Consider the following 19,717-nt stretch of genomic DNA (forward strand, 5'->3'; position numbering starts at 1 on the left):
CAGAAATAAACCTCTGAAATGCTGCTCTCTATTTGTCTAAAAGAAGAAAAGAGGAGGTGTTTAAATACAGAGGTGTTGAAAAGTAGGTGAATAAGACTGCCTTTGAAAACTGACTGCAAAATTCCCAGTGAAGTTACTTCTGCACAGAAAAGGAACCAAATACAGAGGACACCCTCCAGTGCCTGCTTAATAAAATGTCAAATGGGGCTCTTCCTTCTGTTCATTTCTAACAAAAAGATAAAGAGACACGTATTATTGTCTTCTTCAAAATCCTTATTGACTTAGGACCTCCTCACTCAGAAGTGACTTGTGTCCACATCTGCTGCTGGTGTCCAAACCAACAGTTTTTCAAGGAGTTTGACAAAATGTAGTGAAACTGGGACATTTTCACTTAAAAAGGAGGAAAATAAGTGTTGCTGTTGGAGGATGTTCTGCTGTTCTTCTCATGTATGTGTCACAGAGCCAATGGGAAGAACAGCAGGGCATGGCAGTCACAGGGATCTTTATGGTGGTGCAGCTCCATCCAGCCTGTAGCTCTGTGCTTGGGACCTTCAGTAAGGAGATGCCATTGTTTGGATTCTTGATCCTGGGACTTTCTCTTTTACACAAATATCTCTTGTTAATTCCAAATCTCAAGGAAGGAGAGAGTTCTCATTCCCATTCTTTGACCAAATGGGTGTCAGAGAGATAAATTCAGGCTAGGAATGGTGGTGCCTTTCAATCACCTTGAGTTCAGCGCTAGAGCTCCTGACTGACATTGAAAAAGTTTTGGACGGGTTCCTCTTGAGTAATTCTGAACTGGCTCCTGTGAGTAACTCCACTGGGTTTTCCACTTCAGTGGAGGGGTCTTCATTTACCACTATGCAGCACAGTGCATAGGAGAGTTAAGGACTTCACTTCAGGAGCTGGTAATCAGATACCCAAAAAGTTGCACCTCGGCAAGTGCAATGACAAGGGGCTGGACTATTTCCCTAGGAAACCTTATTGAACCTCCTCCAGATGAAAGATTCCTGCCAATGATGCACATCCTGATGCATTTTTTATTCTTTTGTCAGCTGCTTCCAAGCCACTGCTTATCACATATTTGCTGTGTCTTTGGGGACTTGATCCTGCACTCAAAAACCCATCTTTATGCTAAAATCCTTGTTTAGCCACATGAGAATCAAGCACATGCTCAGGTCACTGTGTGAATGAGATCAGGTTGTTAAGAGAGCAGAATGACCAAGCCCTACAGAAATATAGGCTGAAGCCACCCTTTCCAGGCTTCTTTCTCCACCCCCTTCTCCACAGAAAGGAGGATGCATATTTGCACTGTAAGTCAAAGGACACCTCTTTTTATCAGTGGATCCAGCTTTTAGACAGAATTCAGCACAGACCACAAGCTTCACACCATTCCCTTAACAAGTGCAGCCACTTAATCGAAGAGTTTAAAGGATCAAGTAAATGAAGCAAATTTATTAGAGCGGAGGCACAGAAATTTCAATTAATGATGGTTGGCATCACACAAATTGCTCCTTGTATGAAATACACACTAAAAAGTGTCTTCAAAGGAATTATTTGACAGTTTCATTAATACATTTCCATGATAATAGCTTCCAGACATATCTCTCAACCTTCTTTATTTCACAACAAAAAAAATTTAAAAAAGGTTGTAGGGCTCTTATTTTCTGCAGAGGAGTAGAGTTTATATCTCAGAATTTATTTTGACAGAATACGAATCAGGGTGGCCTAGTAAACAGTACAAAAAAGCCTTGGTTTTTGTTCATAGAAGGAGAGGAGGTTCCACTTGCTAAAATGTGACAATTATATACCACATGAATAAACTGAATCTGGATACACCATGTCATATACTTCTCCTTGTCAGATACAAGTAAATGCTGACTCCTTCATGCACATGAAAATCTTAAAACATTCACTTTTAGTGAAAGAAAATAATCTTGCTTCCAAAGCAGGTGGGCTGTGGTAGCCTAAAGTAATCTACAAAGCAGAAAATGAAAAGCAGAATTAAGTCTTTTGTTATTCAATGCATGCACATTTTGCAATATAGAATCATAGAATATCTCATATGAACTAAACACGTAAATATTTACTGTAGTTCTATAATTGCGCTTTTACTGCATGGTTCACTGACACAGGGCTTGGAAACTTTCTGTTTCCCATTTTGCATTTAATAAAATGTATGCCAAAGTCCAATTCTCAGATTGAATAGTGCTGAGCGAACTGAGATGTACAGACACTTATGTCTGGCTCTCCGTGCACTACATAAAATTGCCATAGTGTATTTACAAGACAGAAAGAGCATCTCAGAGGAGCTGCTCTCACACCTTCTTACAACACTGCAGATTTGTTTCAAGTTGAAACCTTCCTTGCTGGCTACTTCTTCTCAAACTGTAAATATAAACAAACATGTTTAGTAATGACAAATGTTGCCTTCCACATTCCAGTCATATCTGCTGTTAGTTACAGCAATTTCTACAAAAAAAAATAAAAAATAAGCCCACAAACCACTGCAGCTATATAGACACTTAGCAATTTTAAGATTTGGAGTAAAGCCAGTCACTTGAATTGTAGAGATGTCCTTTCCTAGCATATTTTCTGTAGTGATCATTGCTGAGTTGTCATCAAAATCTAATGGCCTTCTCCAGTTTCTTTACTGCTGAAAAATAATTTTATTTTTCAGTATTTAAGTTCTTCCTTTTATAAGCTTTTTTCTTTTGTTCACAATATTATTTAACTTGTTCTCCTAAATAAATCTGGAGGAACCTTTGCCTCAAAATCACAATGCCAATTTTATCTCCTTTAGCATCCTTGCAGCTGCAGTACATGCTTTCAAACTGAATGAGTCAAATTCCCAAGTTTTCATGACACATTGAACCATAAGTTCTTAATTAATCCCTTCAACAGCAAGTGAAAAAGTAATTTTAATGCAATCCACTTTGACACATATTCAGAGAGTAGTGTGCACTCACTCAGGTCAGAACCGGTCTGAAAAGGGAACCTGAAGCACACTAAGCAGTTTCCAATCCTTATACCTGTGACAGTTCATGATTAATGATAAGTTGCAGAAAGGCCTCTGCTTTGCATCTGCAAAATGACAGCAAGTAGGGAGGTGTCCAGGCATCTGGCTATCGCTGCAGCATCAGGAATACCTGCCTTTACAAGCAAGTTATAAATCACTGAGCACTGAAATCCTCAAAATACTCAGTGAACAACAAAAAGGATGAGAAAATAAAAGCAATCACTGTGGCACTGACACCTGGGGTCCATTTGAATGTTTAAAAATGAGAGGCTTACATTTGCTGTAAGGCAAATTTGTGCATGGAAATTGCTATCTGCCAAATACAAAAAAACAGATCTTCAGCATCTGCTTTAGTTTTCTTTTAAATTAATGGAATGTACTAAGAGAAGAAATAAAGTCTTAGGGGCAGAATGTATACACTGAATTCAGAATGCTCTTAAAAACAGATATACAAAATCCAAAATCACAGCAAAGGAGAGCAACAAAAATTCTCAATTCATTTTGAAAACTTTATTGGCCACAGTATATATTTCCAAGAAATGCATCCTCTTGAGAGGGAATTGGTGTCAGCGAAGGAACCATCTTCCCTTGACCAGACAGCTATATTCTTGATAAGAGTGTATCAAAGAACTTAACTTTCTCAACCTCCTTTGAACATTTTTTTATACACAGATTAATATTTAGTCACTGGGAAAGCAAAAGCCACACATGCAAGCAAAGCACAAGAAGGAATGGGTTCATCATTTCCCATGGGCAGGCAGGTGTTCAGCCAATTCCAGGAGAGCGGGGCTCCATCACCTATGACAGTTACTTAGGAAGACAAAAGCCACCACTCCAAATATCATCCTCTTTCTACTTCTTTCACAGGTCTTCTTTATACAAGTGATGTCAGATGGTCTGGAACATCCCTTTGGTCAGCTGGGGTCACCTGTCCTGGCTGTGTCTCCTCCCATGCTCCCAGGCAACCCCATTCCTCTCACCAGCATGGCAATAGGAGAAGCTGGAAGGCCTTGGCTCTGCAAAAGCTTTTCTGTATTATGATCACTGTGTTCAGCATAAATCCAAAACATAGCCCCATACGATTCACTGTGAAGAAAATTAACTCTACCCCAGCCAAAACCAGCACAGCATGATATACAAACTGCTACCCCCTCTTCTCTGCACATGTGTGGAGAATGGCAAGTGGACCAAACAACACATCAGAAAACCACCAAAAAGGCGGTGCAGGTTTTTCTCTTCCTCCAGAAATTTGTAAACCCAGACAATGGCTGTGAATCTCCAGGAAATTATTCATTAAATCAGACTACAGCCATTAGCACACCTTAAATAGACTCCAAGCAAGTTCAGTGTAAACAAAGAATAAAGGGTTGCATACAAACACGGGAATTCAGCTGCCATCCAATATGAAGAAAGGGAGCTCAGCTACGATGCTCCAAAGGGAGCGCAGCTCCTGCAGTGACTCAGCTCTGAGTGGGGAGTGAGACACAGCAGCTGGATCTCCTTTTCTCTGACAATATTTATAACAGTTTGCTATGTTAATTTCCCACAGGTCCACCTGGATTTTATCAGCTTATATATTTGCCGAAAAACAGTTTTTACTGTATCTGCTTTACTAACATTGTGATTTACAGCAAGTGGCTTTGTTTCAGTCTAGGGATTTCTTAAGTCTTAACTTTCCATGCTTCCTCAAATAAAGATTCAGTTTTTCAACTGAATAAACATACAAACAGTACAGCTTGTGGTCTGGTGATTGTGTTGTCACAAAACTATTTTTAAAGAAAACAAGAAATCATTGAAAATCATCTTTTCCCTTTAGAAGCCGTTATTGTTTCAGCTCTGCTCATCCCAGCAAAGCCCTTTTATTTAAGACAAATAAATCACATGCAAACAGCATGATCTGCCCATGCTGTTTTTCACTGACAAGTGTTTACAGAGGGTATTTTCATCCCTCCCTTTTTTACTTAGTGTTCTTTAGCAGTCTTGTCCAAGACTAACACCAACTTTAGTAATACTCACTTTACTGAGATGTAAATGAGTCCCACTCAGTAGTAGAAAATTGATGTGCAATACCATCTGACATGTTTATAGCAGCATTTAATTATTTAATCAATTTAATAACAGAATATTTGAACCACCATTAAAAAAAAAAAAATCACTGGGCATAACCAATTCAGACTATAAATCAGACATTTTGCTCTCTATTTTCATTCTTCAATTACATTCTGTGAACTAATCGGCAACAGTTGATGGGAATATAGGATGTAGACAGACTATAACAGGTGGAGCAATCAGCTCTTCACAAGAAATTAATTTGTACAGCCGCTATTACTCTCTCATACACACAGATTCTGGTTTGCACACATAGCCAAGCAAATAGCCCTGAGTATTGCTAATTGTGATTATAGCCAAAAGTCATAAAACACATTTCATTATATTCACAGCAATGATAGCTGTGCTCATTCATTTATCTTTCTATTATCTTTGAAATTATTTTTGAAATCTTCAGATATACTTTTGCTTGATTTTCTTCCTGATTTTTGAACAAAATAATTGTTTTGTGTCCCAGGATTCATATTGGATTTATTTGAACTCCATTAAAACCACACTGTTAATTTCCGAATTGAATAAAAAGTATGTCAAAATGTCTAATGATGGTTCTCTTGAGACACAATGAGCCACTCAAGTGCAAAAGGTAATAATAAAATATTTATAACAATATTCAATCAAGACTACATTTTTCCCATAATGTACCCTCATTTCAACCAGCTAAAATTCTTACTTTCATTAAAGCAAGAAATTCTGGCCCAGGGAAACACTCTTAGACATTAAGATTATCTCGCTGGGTGGGCTGCAGTCTTTCTGAAGCCCCCAGGTGCTTCTTCACACTCATGGCACGTCTGCTGCTTGGCCCCTGCAGCAGGAGCCGGAGCTGGTGCTTTGCCCATGGGCTGGACCTCCTCCAGCAAACATCAAAACCTGGCAGACACTGGCCTGTAAACAGTGCTGAGAGGGTTCAGCAGCTCAGAAAAAAGCCCCTTCCAAGGCAAACTGTAATTGAACCTCTTTTTCAGAAAGCTGTTAAAATCAGCATACAAAAGATAGCACTGCATGCAAGGTATCCTGTGCTGTGTTCCCAGGGACTCGAACTTCCTAACGAGCTGAACTGGGAGTTGAAGGATTAATTTAAATTTTTGGGATGACTTGAGGAGCAAAGTGGTTAGTAAGAGAACCTTGTATGGACTGGCTCCTCAGAACTTCAGCACAAGAATCTGACAGCCAGCCATTCAGCATGGAATTATATGGGAATGCTGAAATCTCTGTCCTGAATAAAAACTAGATATCTCCTTCATGTAGCATCACTGCGCTGGAACAGGTTTGCAGCAGAACCCTTGAGAACCTCATAGAAAAGAACAGATACAAGATGTACATTCATAGCCCAGACAAAAGGACTGGAAACCACTTGTGGTTTTTAACTCCCACCATCTCTTAGGCCCCTGGCATCCCTTCTCAGTTCACCCACACTGCACATCTCCAGTCATGGAGGGGCTCTCTAACAGAAGGGCTCCATGGGACTTCCAGACATCTGAAGGGACAAAATCTTTTGCACCCTATATTTGAATAGTGTCTGGTCCCCTGCATCACCCAAACACATCTTGTCCTCAAATTATCATCACTGTACAAGAAAGAAGGAAGCATTAACCTTATATTCAGTTGACTGGAGAATAAAAGGCCACATCAGTGATCAGGTTTGTATCTTTTATTTCAGCATATTTCAAATTCTAAGATAGCCAGTTGCCCAGAGACCCTTTATTGGGGTTTATCTTTCATTCTTTCTACCTACCATTAAGAAGGAGAAAATGGGAGATTATTCTAATATTCTGTGGGTAGAAGGAAAAAAGGAATCAACCAGAAGGTGATCAAGACTCTTCTTCTGACACAACAGGAAGAACAGGAAATAATACTCAACAGAACTGAAGAATAAAAAAGCTCCTTGCCCTAGGTATGTGTCTGTCTGAATTCCCAGCAGAGCAGGAACGTGTTACCAGGAAACTTGTGTCGAGGGGTGCATTCTTGAAACCTGTCCATGTAGGTAGTAGTAGCTCACATTCAGCCTAAGGTTTTTTATTTCCATAGCTCAGCAAGATGCTCTGTCTTCCTCTCTCACAAACCTCCCATTTTGGCTGACATTACTGACATTTCCAAAGCAGTCAGAACTACAGATAGAGCCTGGCTGGCAGTCAGCTCCAGTTCCAAGGAATACCTTTGTGCTGAGCACAGTCTCCCAGAGGGCACTTCCAGCAGGTCCTTCTCAACATCGAACGTCACTCTCCCATCATTTGATAGTCAATAGTTCATTGTTCTCCAAAGCATAAAGAGAAGCCCATATGTCTTCTGTCGGGGGGAAAAAAATGACAGAATTCTCTCATAATACCACCCAGATCCCATCCGTCCTTGTGGCTATGTTATAGTACATGCAGCTTATTTGTTAAGAAGCAATCAGTTTTTATAACCAGGTCTATACACAAGTGTTGGAACACCTACGGCAAAGAACTGAGGCTGCCTGTTTTCATTTTAGGAGTGTGCAAATATAAAGAAACACATTTGAGACCCAAATTTACAGCAGCTGCAATAAAGCCTTTTGTTTTCACTTTCAACTAAGCTCAACAGGGGACAGAGCACAGTCAAGCTAACTTACTAAAATAACTATTGCACTTAATTAAAGGCAAACAGAATGGCTGCAAGTGATAAATCATCCAGACCTAGGGATGCAGAGTGAAGTCTGACATGGTGTCTGCTTCACACAATTAAGTTTCTGTCACAGATTTGGGGGTTAGAAACAGAGATTCAGTCTTAGCTCTAAACCAGGAAATATATCTAATTCTTCACATTGTTTCAGTTTAGCCTTTATATTTAACTGTAGATTACCCTTCTCATGCAGAGAGTTCATTACAGTTTTCATTTTCTCTTGTTTTCATATCAATTTTTTCTCTCAATTCTGCAGTTTAGAGGGTGTTCAATGACAATAATGTTAATGGCATATATTACACTTCTGTTCCACAACAGTGCATGTTTTTTAAAAACATGAAGTGCCCATTTCACAGATGCTCTAACAGTTTCCTACTTTAATCCCTGCCTCCACTCTGCAGTTATAAAGAACCTTAACTTAACCAAAGGGGATGTCAAAAGATCAGAAATATATAAATTAATTCCATCCAAGATCTCTCACAATCTCACTGCTCAGATGGAGGATGGTTATCCACAGCCTCATTGTTACAAGCAAACAGCATTCAGAGAGCTAAACAAATGCGGAAGAGCAGATGTCAACAGGAGGAATTGCCTCCCAGTTTATCAGTGAGGAACTCTCCAGTGTCAGGATGTCGTTAGAGATCACAGCAGGGCCACAAAGGGAATAAGATGCAGGCAGAAATCTGCCTTCATACCTTAACACTCAAGCAAGTCCAGGTGGGAAGGACTATAATGTTTTCAATAAGGAGATTAAAATCTTCACCAATCAACCTGAGTTGAGTATTTTCTCTAAACAAGCCTGTGAAAACAAAGAGATTAAAATCCCACGGAGCTTTATACTCCAGAGTGAGAGCTTTTCTCAAGCACTCACAAAGCTTTCTGAGAATTTGTAGAAGTCATTTCAGGAAAGATCCTCATTTCACAGGATTTTTTTGAACTGCTATATGAGGCCAATACAAAGACTCTACCCAGTGTACTAACAGGAGAGCTGTAGCTATTCTTGCTGCTGAGCAGCAAGATTAAGTCTGGTCACACTGAGAAACTATACAGAATCTATTCCAAGAAAAAGTGATGTTCACTTTTATTCCTCTTTTACATAGTACCCGTCACATCTGATGGCTGAGGTTTTTGTTCCTTTACAGAAACTTGAGTTGCCACATAGGTGTGTGCAAAAGAGAGTGGAAGGGAAATGTTAGGGACTCTTGTGGGAAGAAATGTGTCATAAAACTGTTTTTTACAGTTTAATGTTTAGGATTTTACAACGTCAAAATCCTAAACATTGAAATATTTTGTATCAAAAACTAAGAAATAAAAGGTCTGTTCTTCTCATGCCTTTCATAATGTCCCCTTTTAGCTTTATCTTTTCAATGTAGACTACATATATCCTTCCCTTCCCTTCCCATCAGAATAAGTGGGTTCACAAGAGACAGATTCATTCCTTAACAGAGGAGATGGGTTGCAGTTTTCCCACTGCTGCAACTAAGAAACCGTTTGCAAATGTCTTTTGTACATGTCACTACTAACATGGGGTACTTTGGCTAATAGATTCTACTTGCTCTCTCAGGAATATAATTTTTTTCCACATCTGTGAGGAAAATTAGTGGACTACATCAGTGGTTCAGACCATAATGTGGGGAAAAGGATGCAGTGTGCATGGATGGACCAAATGTTCTCCAGAGGCTTGATCTTACCTCTCATGAATGAAAATACAAGATCCCAGCTGTGCTAGCACTGACCAGGTCAAACTGGAGAAATGCTGTTTGCTGGGTTACTGGTTCAGTGGCAGATTTTCAAGGTATTGCTTAAAGTATGAACAGCCGTCTACACACATTCGCAGCAGGCTTGTCCCTGTTTCTCACTTTTCCTACCTGCATGCAGCTGTGGAGACACAAACCACAGATTTTTCTGTAACTTTGCACTAACCTTCCCCATTTTATCCAGGCAGTTTCTCCCTTTTATTTATTTTCTTAATTAGTTTTGAGTTGGTAAGGCCCACTAGAGGCAATAATTAAGACAGTTGTATTTTAAAGTTACGCCAGATACAGGTAACTGGCAGGATTTTAGTTCTTTTGAAATGAAGTTCAATTCCTCATACTAGTACCATTGAAAAAACATTTGCTATCCCAAATTATTCCAACTTTCCATTTTTTTTTTCTTGTAAAACATCCAAAGGCAAAGAAAGGAAAGTGATATACTGTGGTCCACTGCTGCAAGATATAAACACTTGATTGTGTCCTACCAACAGGGCTATTTTAGGCTTTAATTATATGAGTTGTCCTTGCTCATTAGCCATATACTACTGAAGTGCAACAAAAATAAGTGATTCATTGCTGACACATGAGCAGTCATTAATTAGCAAAGTAGCACTTGGATATAAATTGGTGAAGAGCATCAGCAAATGGAACTTTAATCAGAGATCACCCTTAACCTTCCTCTTCTTGTGCACCTCTGTGGCATCCAGAGGCTGATCTCCAGTGGAAGCACAGCACAGTTCCCAGCAGCAGAGCACTCCTTGCAAATCATCACGAGTGCTGTGAACCACCCATGCTCCAACTGCAGCTGTGTTCACATGCACCAGCCAGCGCCAACACCTGTTGGAATGGGGCAAGCCCACCAAGCAGGAAATGGAGTGTTTTCTTCCTGAAATCAAGAAAAAAGGAAATTTGCTCCTAGTCAAACACCTTCAAATGACCTTTTCATTGCTGAAGTTTTCAGACTGGGTGGGGGTAGAAATGTAGTGGGCTTGCCTGCTGCACACAATCCTTTGCTCCTTCCAATCTTTCTGAAGACTGGCAAACATGTTCATTCAGCATTGATGTATTTGCAGTTTTGACATAAAGGGCATTGAGTGCAATAGACAAGAACAAGCAGGAGGCTTCACAGTAAACCACTCTAGGTTCTTTCCAAGATACACAAAGCAGGCTACTGTGCCTAAGTGGGGGTAAAACAGCTCAAATTTTACCCTATTTGCATCAGTGGACATAGAAGGAAGGTCATGCTGCTTTTGCTCTTGAAGAATGCTGAGACCAGACTGATAACAATCCCAAAGTTAAACACTTTGAGAATGTGAAAAACAATGTATCCTGACAGGAACTTTCACTGGTGAGGATGTGGCAGAAGTTCCTGATAAAGGAGCCAACAAGTGATAGTACTGATAACTTATCTAAAGCTGCTGAGCTAAAGACTGCTGAGCTGATAGAGGTGGCCCAGAAACACATGACTGACAGTCAATCACAGCATATTATAAAGGCACAGTCCCACTTTTTAACAGCAGGGATTTCCAGCATACTATTGCTAAGAGTGTGTGTGGAGTTCCCTTCCTTGAGAGGGTATGCCGCTCAAGCCTACACCTCGAGGCTGAGTGAAAGCTATTTGGCCACAGTCATTGGTAGTGGTAACAGCAAAAAAAATCTCTCTTAATAATTGTTTTGCTAGCTTGAAAATTATTTATTTAATATATGATTTAACTTCTAGCTGTTACTATCTGTACTGTGTAGTAACAGTTAGACTAAAGTCTTTAAGTCAAATCATTATTATCATCAATTTAAATAAACAATTCATTGGTTTGCCATCCTTAATCCTGCAGGACGAAGTTGTATAAAGGCTCAATTACAGCTATATATTCCTTTAGACATAAAACATTGACTAAGTCTGGGACCAGGATTGGATCCAGCCCCACCTAGACTCCTCTCTGAGGAGTTCAGAAAGCCAGAGGGTCCTATCTGCACCTTGTGACTCAGCAGGAGATTCTCACCGATAATCTCTGCCTGAAGCTTCTACGCACATGACCATATGTAACAGTGCTTTAAAAAGAGCAAATAAATAAAGGTGAAATATAAAAGCAAGAGCACGAGAAGAGACCTTCCAATGCCATGGCATGTAGCCTTTTTTGCTAATACAAATGGACTTCTGTTTGATAAATTTCACTACCGTGGAAATCAATGGAATTAATGATTTGTCAATTCTGCCAGAAGGCTAGGACAAGTCTCTGTTCTATTTTCCAGTCCCAAGAATTGGAAAATCAAACTTTTACAACAACAGAGCTTTGTAGTCCCCTCACAGTTAGTGAAAGAGGCATTTATCCACATGACATTACAAAACTGGAGAATGTCATTTACTTGAAAGAACTACACTTTAAAGGGTTTCAGAGCACTTTGTAAGTTCGTGCAGTGATTTGGTGTGTTGCAGTAGGGCGACCAGCCTTTGTAGGAATTGTATTTACAAGAGAGATATGAAACCTGTGCTGGTTTCAGCATAGGCTGATTATGTATTCAGGATATATTTGCAGACACCTAAGGCTACAGGGTATTGAACCAGAAGAGTATAAAAATCAAATCCTCTTTCAAAAGTTACTGTTATTTTTCTCAGCTGGAACATCAATTTAAAATTTTAGGGGAACTGCTTTCTTTTTAAAGTGATGCTGTGAAGAGAAATTTCCAGTGGTAGGTGACTGAAAACAAATTATTCATCCTGTTGTAGCTATGCTAAGTTCTATCATAGATGTAGAGTTACTAGACAGCAGATCCAGGCAACCCCCTTCCTGCAATGGTCCTACTCTCTCTGCAGGAACATATCGGAAATACTGTACCAGCTTTACTCATGAAATTATTTTAAAGGCAACTTATCACGTACAAAACCTCAAGCAGATTTTTAGAGGAGTTGTGAGGAGCAGGCATTCCTTTAGAAGAAGCTACAGGTTCCACTAAAACAACAACAAAACCAGGAGAGATCTCATACTGTAAGTTGGGAATTCTGGTGATTCCTGCCCTGATCTGACCTTTACAGTGTTATTCTGGACTAACAGGGGAGAGCAGATGTTTACAGATACAACAGCATACTGAGTCTACAGGAAAATGGTTTGTTATTTGACAATTCATACTTGTAACATCACAGCTATAAATGTAAGCAGTGGGATCTAAAGCAGAGACATCTAAAAAGGATCTATGCAGTAAGCACTGGCTTATGGGTTTCAGAAAAGGCAGCCCCAGGTGCAGTTTGGAGAGTAGCCAGTCCAGTCTGAGAGGGAGGACCAGGAAAGGTCAGAGGCATGAGGTCCAGCTCCATTAGCTACATCAATTCAGATCCATAGCAAAGTTTAGCCATCACAATGAGATGTGCCTCTGCCTGAGGGGATGAGGGGATCAATAAGCAAGTGCAAACCCTTTTACCCTCAAGCAACCAGTTAAATTCTTTTTCTAAACATTGTCATCAGTTGACCCAAACCTTTCATTTGCTTTCTGAGCCAGAGTGAGGGTGTTTTGAATTCAGCTTCACAGACAGATGCAATGTCATGGCTGCAAACCCTGAATGGCAGCAGTAAGACTGAGACCAATGATTTAACAAACACAAAAATGCGTCACTTTCTGTGGTGGATAATGAAGAATAAAGGTGATGTTTATAGTCAGGCACAGGTTCAAATTTGGCTTCCTTGCACTGCTACCCTTCTTTTCCAAACTGCCTCACAGTAAAATTCCTCTTTTACAAATCTGGAGAATAAACAGGCCTGCATTTCCAACTCTACAATATTCCCTATAAAAGCCAAAGCTATATAGGCAACACTGGTACAGAACTCTGCAATATTTTTATTCAAAACAAACTGCCTGAGGAGTGAAATTTAATTGCTACACTTGCAGCAATGATTCATCAAATGGTTGCTATTTACTTCTGTGCAAGGAAAAAATCTTTTTCTTGTGTGTTATTATCTCTTAAAACTAAATAGCATGCAAGAAAAAGATACTTTCTTTCCTCTAAAATGATGATCAATCCTGTAAAAACCCATGGAGGGTTACTTTTGAAGTTTCACATTAAATGAAAAGTATACTGTCATTTGATACAGCCTGAGGCACATTTACTTCACCATTAAGATGGACCAGGAGTAAAATCAGGTCAGTAATTATTTAGACAAAATAATAAACAGTGCAGAATTTAGTAGACATTAGAATAGGTCAGTTCTAAATTTTGCACTAAAATTTTAGCAAACAGCTAAGTTCAAACCTCTGTTTCCTGAAGACATAGAGCAGCCTCTTCAAATCAGTAAGAAATGCACTACATACTCAGTACATTTTTGTGCCTATATGTTACAGAGTTTGTTAGTTTATCAAAGTCTCATTTAAAATCATCCTTAGAACACCTCTAAGAATATTTATACCATTCTGACAAAAAAATCAATTCCACGCCTTTTAAAGGTATCAACTGACCTACCTAGTTTGTACGGGCTCTGATGCAGGCTGCTAAATTATATTAATGGCTTGGTTTATGTTTTAGGTATTTCTGTGTCACAAGAAATGGAAGACATTCTATAAAATAAGGACCAAGGAAATTCAGCACCTCAACCTGTAATTGAGGCTAAGCATATATCACAATTCAAAACATTTCTCCACGAGTTTGTAAGGGTATTGCTTTAAGATCATGCAAATCTCTATTTGGGACTCAGATGAGATATCACATGGAAGCTAAGCCCTACACCTGTTTGCTGCAGAATTGTTTCGCCTTCTTTTAAGGCACAAAAGACAGGACACAGGACTGTAAATCTATATTTAAATATATTCTTATACGTCTATATTCTCCTATTTTATTATGATCCTTGGAAACTCATTAATGGTTTCCATAGATGCATTGGATTATCATGTTGTAAACATGATAAATGCTCAAACACACACATGCTAAAACACAAATACCCTCATATTCTGTTCTTGTTGGTTGTTGGCAATCACAGTCATATATCTAAAGACCCACCTATGAAATTCACTGCAGCTCCTGCTCCTACTGAAACACCACATGTGACTTTAGGGAACTCATTTACTCCATCTCATCTATTGTGGCCTTTTGTGAGACTGGACAGAAAACATCCCACCCACATGTCTGGAGACAACACTCACTCACGTGCTGTGTTTCCTATGAGTATAGTCAAGAAACAGGGAATGGGTAGATCTCAGCATGACAACTTGCCCAAATCTAAGCATGACATTTAGATAACTATGTAAGCTATTGCAGCCACACTCCTGAGGTTTGCTGATCATAAATAGGCAGGTAGACAACAGGCAGATAGAACAAGTGCACCAGAACAGGCAGATAAACAAATGCACTTCTAAGAGCCACAAACAGCTTAAAACAACAACCCTTTCAAAAAACTTTGAAAACTATCACACACATCTTTGTTGAAAAATGTGAACTCCTTGTGCTACCGTGTCCCCCACCACCACCTCATGGAGGATGAAATTATATATTAGCTTAGCACTTGATGTGTCTCAAACATGGTGAACTCTGCAGTTGCTCAGCCAGAAGTCACAGCAGGCAGAGAAGACTGAAAATGTGAAGCAGGATGAAAATACAACATGAGCAAAAATTGTGCCAAGAGCTCTGCCTCTGAAGTGTTCCTTGTCCCTGCGTCTGAGTTAGCAATGGTGAGTTTCAAAGGGAAAAGCATGGCTACTATGAAATGACACCAGAGTAAACCCCAGAGAAAGGAAATATGAGATCAATGCTGATACATCCTAGATATATCTGTTTCATTTCTCTAATGGAAAGCTGTATTCCCTGAATGTATGAAGTATACATGAGAGTTTCTAACTCACTTGCAGACAACTGATTTGAATTATACAGAGCTCTCAGGGGTATATGTATTGTTTCTCTTCTTTATTTTTGAGGCATATATCCTTATTTTCTGCTGTGATATAGGAACTACGGTTCCAAGAAGGCAGATTTGCCACTAAGCCTCTACATATTTACTAGCCATATCCTAAGAAACTAGCATATATTTCCCCAGCTGCATATTTAAGAGAGATTGAGTATATATTGTTATTCATTGGTCCATTTTATTTTTTTTCTTTTGCCTATTTTTATGACATTTCAATGTTTAAAGAAAAAAGAAAACAAAAAATATACAAAAAAATAAACAAAAGATACTACCAGTAAATCATCTGTTACCATTTACATATACATAGCATAGCTAGCTGCAGATAAGTCTTTGTTTCCCTTCTGAATTTCAGATTTTATCTTTTTATAACATCTGTACATCCTGAATTTAAAATATAACATGACCTTTATTTTCTCAGTCTGCTGTAACCTCTGGGATAGAACCAATAGCTTTTTTTTTGCTTTTTTTTTCCATAAAAGCCAATTCAGATGTTAATTGAGCTGGATATGTCAATTGGCTGATTCACATAAGTGAAGTGAGCATACAAAGCTCTCAGTCAGACTCATTCTATGAGTTTACAAAAGAAAAAAAATACTGAAAGCTAATACACATCTATTACTGAAACCAGAACTGCACTCATGAAAATGAGTACAATTAACAGATTGGATCTTAGGTTTAAGCATAGTCCAGATCTAGATCCACCAGACATGACAATCTATCTGGGAGCTCTCACCACTGCTCCACAAAAAAAACTGACAGATGCCTATCAGAATCATTACAAAATTTTCTGGCTAGTCCCTAACAATTTCAAAACAGATGCTTAAGTCCCTACTTTAACTCAAGCTGTATTCAACGACTGTGAACATAATAAAACTGGATCAGGTGGGTATTTAAAAATATAAATCATAAAATGGTGTGTCAAAGTGCTGTTTTCCCAGTGATAAGAGAGCAGGAAAATATAATAGTGGATAAATGGTCTGTGTGGGAAGAAGATACAATACATTGTAGCCAGCTTCCCATTGATGTTAAAAATGAAAAGCATTGAATTTAAAGGAGAGGCAGGAGCAAATACATCTTTCAGGATTTAAATGGCACAGTCCAGAGACCATTTCATTAGCGGTTTTGAATAATATGACACTCATTTTGCCAAAGTTTATGACTAAAAAAGAAATCAAAATAATTTATGAAACCATTATTAAAACATTTCAGCTTTCAAAAACTTCTTTTACAGGATATCTTTTTTTCTTTTATTAGACCATAAATATGTCAGTGCAATTTCATTAAAGCCATAATGAAAGACATTACTAGCAACGGTGGGAAATGGGTTCATTTGGCAGTTTGCAAAACAAGAACTGTCAGTATTCCTCTTGCTTTTCCTGATGACACTTCAGGCATTTGGACTACTTTCCCAGGGGAAAAAGCAGATAAAATTAATAAATAGCTTCCCCCTAGTAATGTGAGAGTATGTTGAGCGGCTTTGTGACCGTCTGCTTTCTAGGAACAGGCATTTGGCACAGTGGAAGGCAACAACCTCTTCTGAAATAAACCAGGTAATATTCAGACCAAAAAAGGGGCTTAATACCTCCCTCCTCCCCATGTGGCTGCTCTTCAAGGGGGAAGCACAGCAGCTCATTTCCAAAGGCACGAGGAGCTCCTGGGTGAATCCACATGGGCAGAGGAAAGAGGAGTTGGTGAGTGACAGAGGACCCAAAAGGCCAACGTGTACCACCAGAGCAGCTCCTCAGGGAGGAGAGGTGTTCCCCACCACCGAGGCAGAGCACCAGGAGCTGGGCCTCCAGCACAGGGTGCTAGCAAGGGTCACCAAGGATTTGCCCAGTTTCTCTTGCTCTCTCCCTGAGGTCCCGCTGACAGCCATCAGCAGGGACAGGCTATTTGACGCTTTCATTTCTCACAAGACCATGGCTTGATAAGGCAAACTGTAATGTTTCCATCCCTGAATCCAGAAACCATAGGACACGAGAAAAGCAGCATAGAATTGCTAGGAAACATTTTTAAAATAGTTTCTATTGAATCCTGTGCATTTTAGGGGTCTTGTTTTGACCAAAATGCTCTTAAAATCTTGACAACCTCCTTTTCTAAATATACTTCTTCTTCCCACTTCCCTTACATCCCAAGGGGGAATCAGTCTAGAATATTAAATGACATGGACTGAGGCTATATTATGGATATAATTTTTCCTACTAGCAGAAAGAAATTAGAGGAAAAGAGAGGAGCACATGTTAATTCACAATTCCCTTAGGAGAAATAGCTCCAGCCTCAGCCTCCACCATATATACTATTACTCCAAGGGTTGCCTTCATTAAAGAATATTCCAAGAGTAAACAAGTAAGTCTGTCTTTCCTCAATATTGAAAAAACACATTTTAGCTCTGACTTATCTGAATTCTTCTGGCCTCTTCTAACCTAAGGAAAATCAAGCAAGAAAGCAGCAAACAAACACATCATATTTCTGCCACCTTTACACTATGCATTTTAATCTTACAATCACTAAATACCTGAAACCTGTCACATCATGAAACACCACCAAAAGCCAAGCAGAATGAAAATACTGTGTCACTAGAGAGACACAGCTCAGGCTTATGCTCATGAAGGAAAATATTTTTACAGCTTTTCCTGAAAAATTACACATAATTGAATAGCCTCTATGGTGGTGCTGCCTCTTTCTCTGCTGGGACTGAACAAACCACTTGCTGCAAGGAATGACTTAGTGTCTGGCAGTGGGATTAGCAATACTCTCTCTCTGTGTCATGAGTGAGATTGGACACAGCCTTCATGTTAACACATCTGGTGTTTGAGCTCCCACAACCCACATGCAGGCAGTTTTTGTGATGGAATTCATTCACGGAAAAGCACAGTTCTGGATGGGTTAGGGTTTGCTCTATTAAAGTTCTCAATAACCACTTTCTAAAAAGTATATAGAAATTGCCTCTTGCTGGTCAGACCATTTAAGAATTGACTGTTCTTTTTCCATGAATTTAAAAGTGGAACCATTTTTGGGAGCTTTCCTGGTCACACACAGGCAAGATATTAAATGAAATTGGAGAATACTCAAAAGTGCCAGCAAGGAGGTAACACGAGCACTTAGATTGTGATAAATCTTCAGAATTGTCTGAACACATTGTCAAAACACATATTAGTCAAAAAATACCACCCTCTGCAGCCCAAAATGTGCCAGACAATGCACTTCAAGCTTTTGTTTAATCCAAGACAATCCTCTGAGAGCAGTCAGCCTGACTACTGGCACACCTGCCCCAGAATGGAAATGCTGGAAGCTATGTGGTCCCTCAGCTGGAGTCAATCTGCTGGTGGATTCCCCCAGAGTCCTTTTTGGTGGCAGACGCCAGAAGCTGCTCAGGGAAATTGGCTTCGCTGCCCATTGGTGCTGGAGGTGGCAGTAAAAGTGACAAGAACATCAGTCTCGGTGAGCTGAAATGCCCTGTCCTGGGAGCTTGTCATTTGGCACAAGTTTCAAAATCAGAAAATTGCTTCTACCCCAAATAATACTCAGATTAAACCCAGGGAGGGAGGGAAGGAGAGGTTATTTCATATTATGGAAGCTTCTCTTTTTAGGTTAGCACTTCTCAGAGCTCACAAATATCTCCACAGTACCAGTGGTTTGCAAACATGTCCTTTGCTTGGCTCCAAAACTGCCATGCCATCTTTCAGTTCCACCCTGCTTCCTTCCTCCAAGAAACTAATAGCTTTCCAGCTCATCCAAATTAATTTGGACATGATGACTTTCAATCAAACAAAGCTTCCTAAAATGAATTTTTAATACTTCTGATTGAACAATGAAATGAGTAGAAATGGTCAGGAAGACTGACAGAGACCTACTTGGGGAATTTCTCCTGCAAAGGAAATAAATAGAAGGTTGTTAGGTACTTTTGCACTTCATAATCAGTTTGCACTGTTAGCATCCCCAGACAGTGATATGTGTTCAGAGGGTGCTGCAGTTGGGATCATTACTCCTCACTGGCAAAAGCTGCAGCAGCATCTTTCTGACACCAGTTTCCTGCAAGAGACTCAGAGGACAGAACAGTAGTAGATTATAAAATTGCTGTGAGCATAAAGTTATTGTCCTCTCTCCAGAGTCTGACCTCCACAAGCAAAAGGTCCTGAAGCTGTAGTCAATAAACTTCAGATCTCTATCCTGCTAGTGAGAATGTTCTCCTGGAAATGAAGACTTGGATCCTACTCCACCTCCAAGGACCAGCCATAGATTTTACATGAAACAGCCATTGGGTAAAACATGGAAATAGCCAACAGGCAGAATGACAAGGTGCTGCCAGCCAGGAA

The sequence above is a fragment of the Poecile atricapillus genome, chromosome W, assembly GCF_030490865.1.
Source record: "Poecile atricapillus isolate bPoeAtr1 chromosome W, bPoeAtr1.hap1, whole genome shotgun sequence".
Classification (NCBI taxonomy): Eukaryota; Metazoa; Chordata; class Aves; order Passeriformes; family Paridae; genus Poecile; species Poecile atricapillus.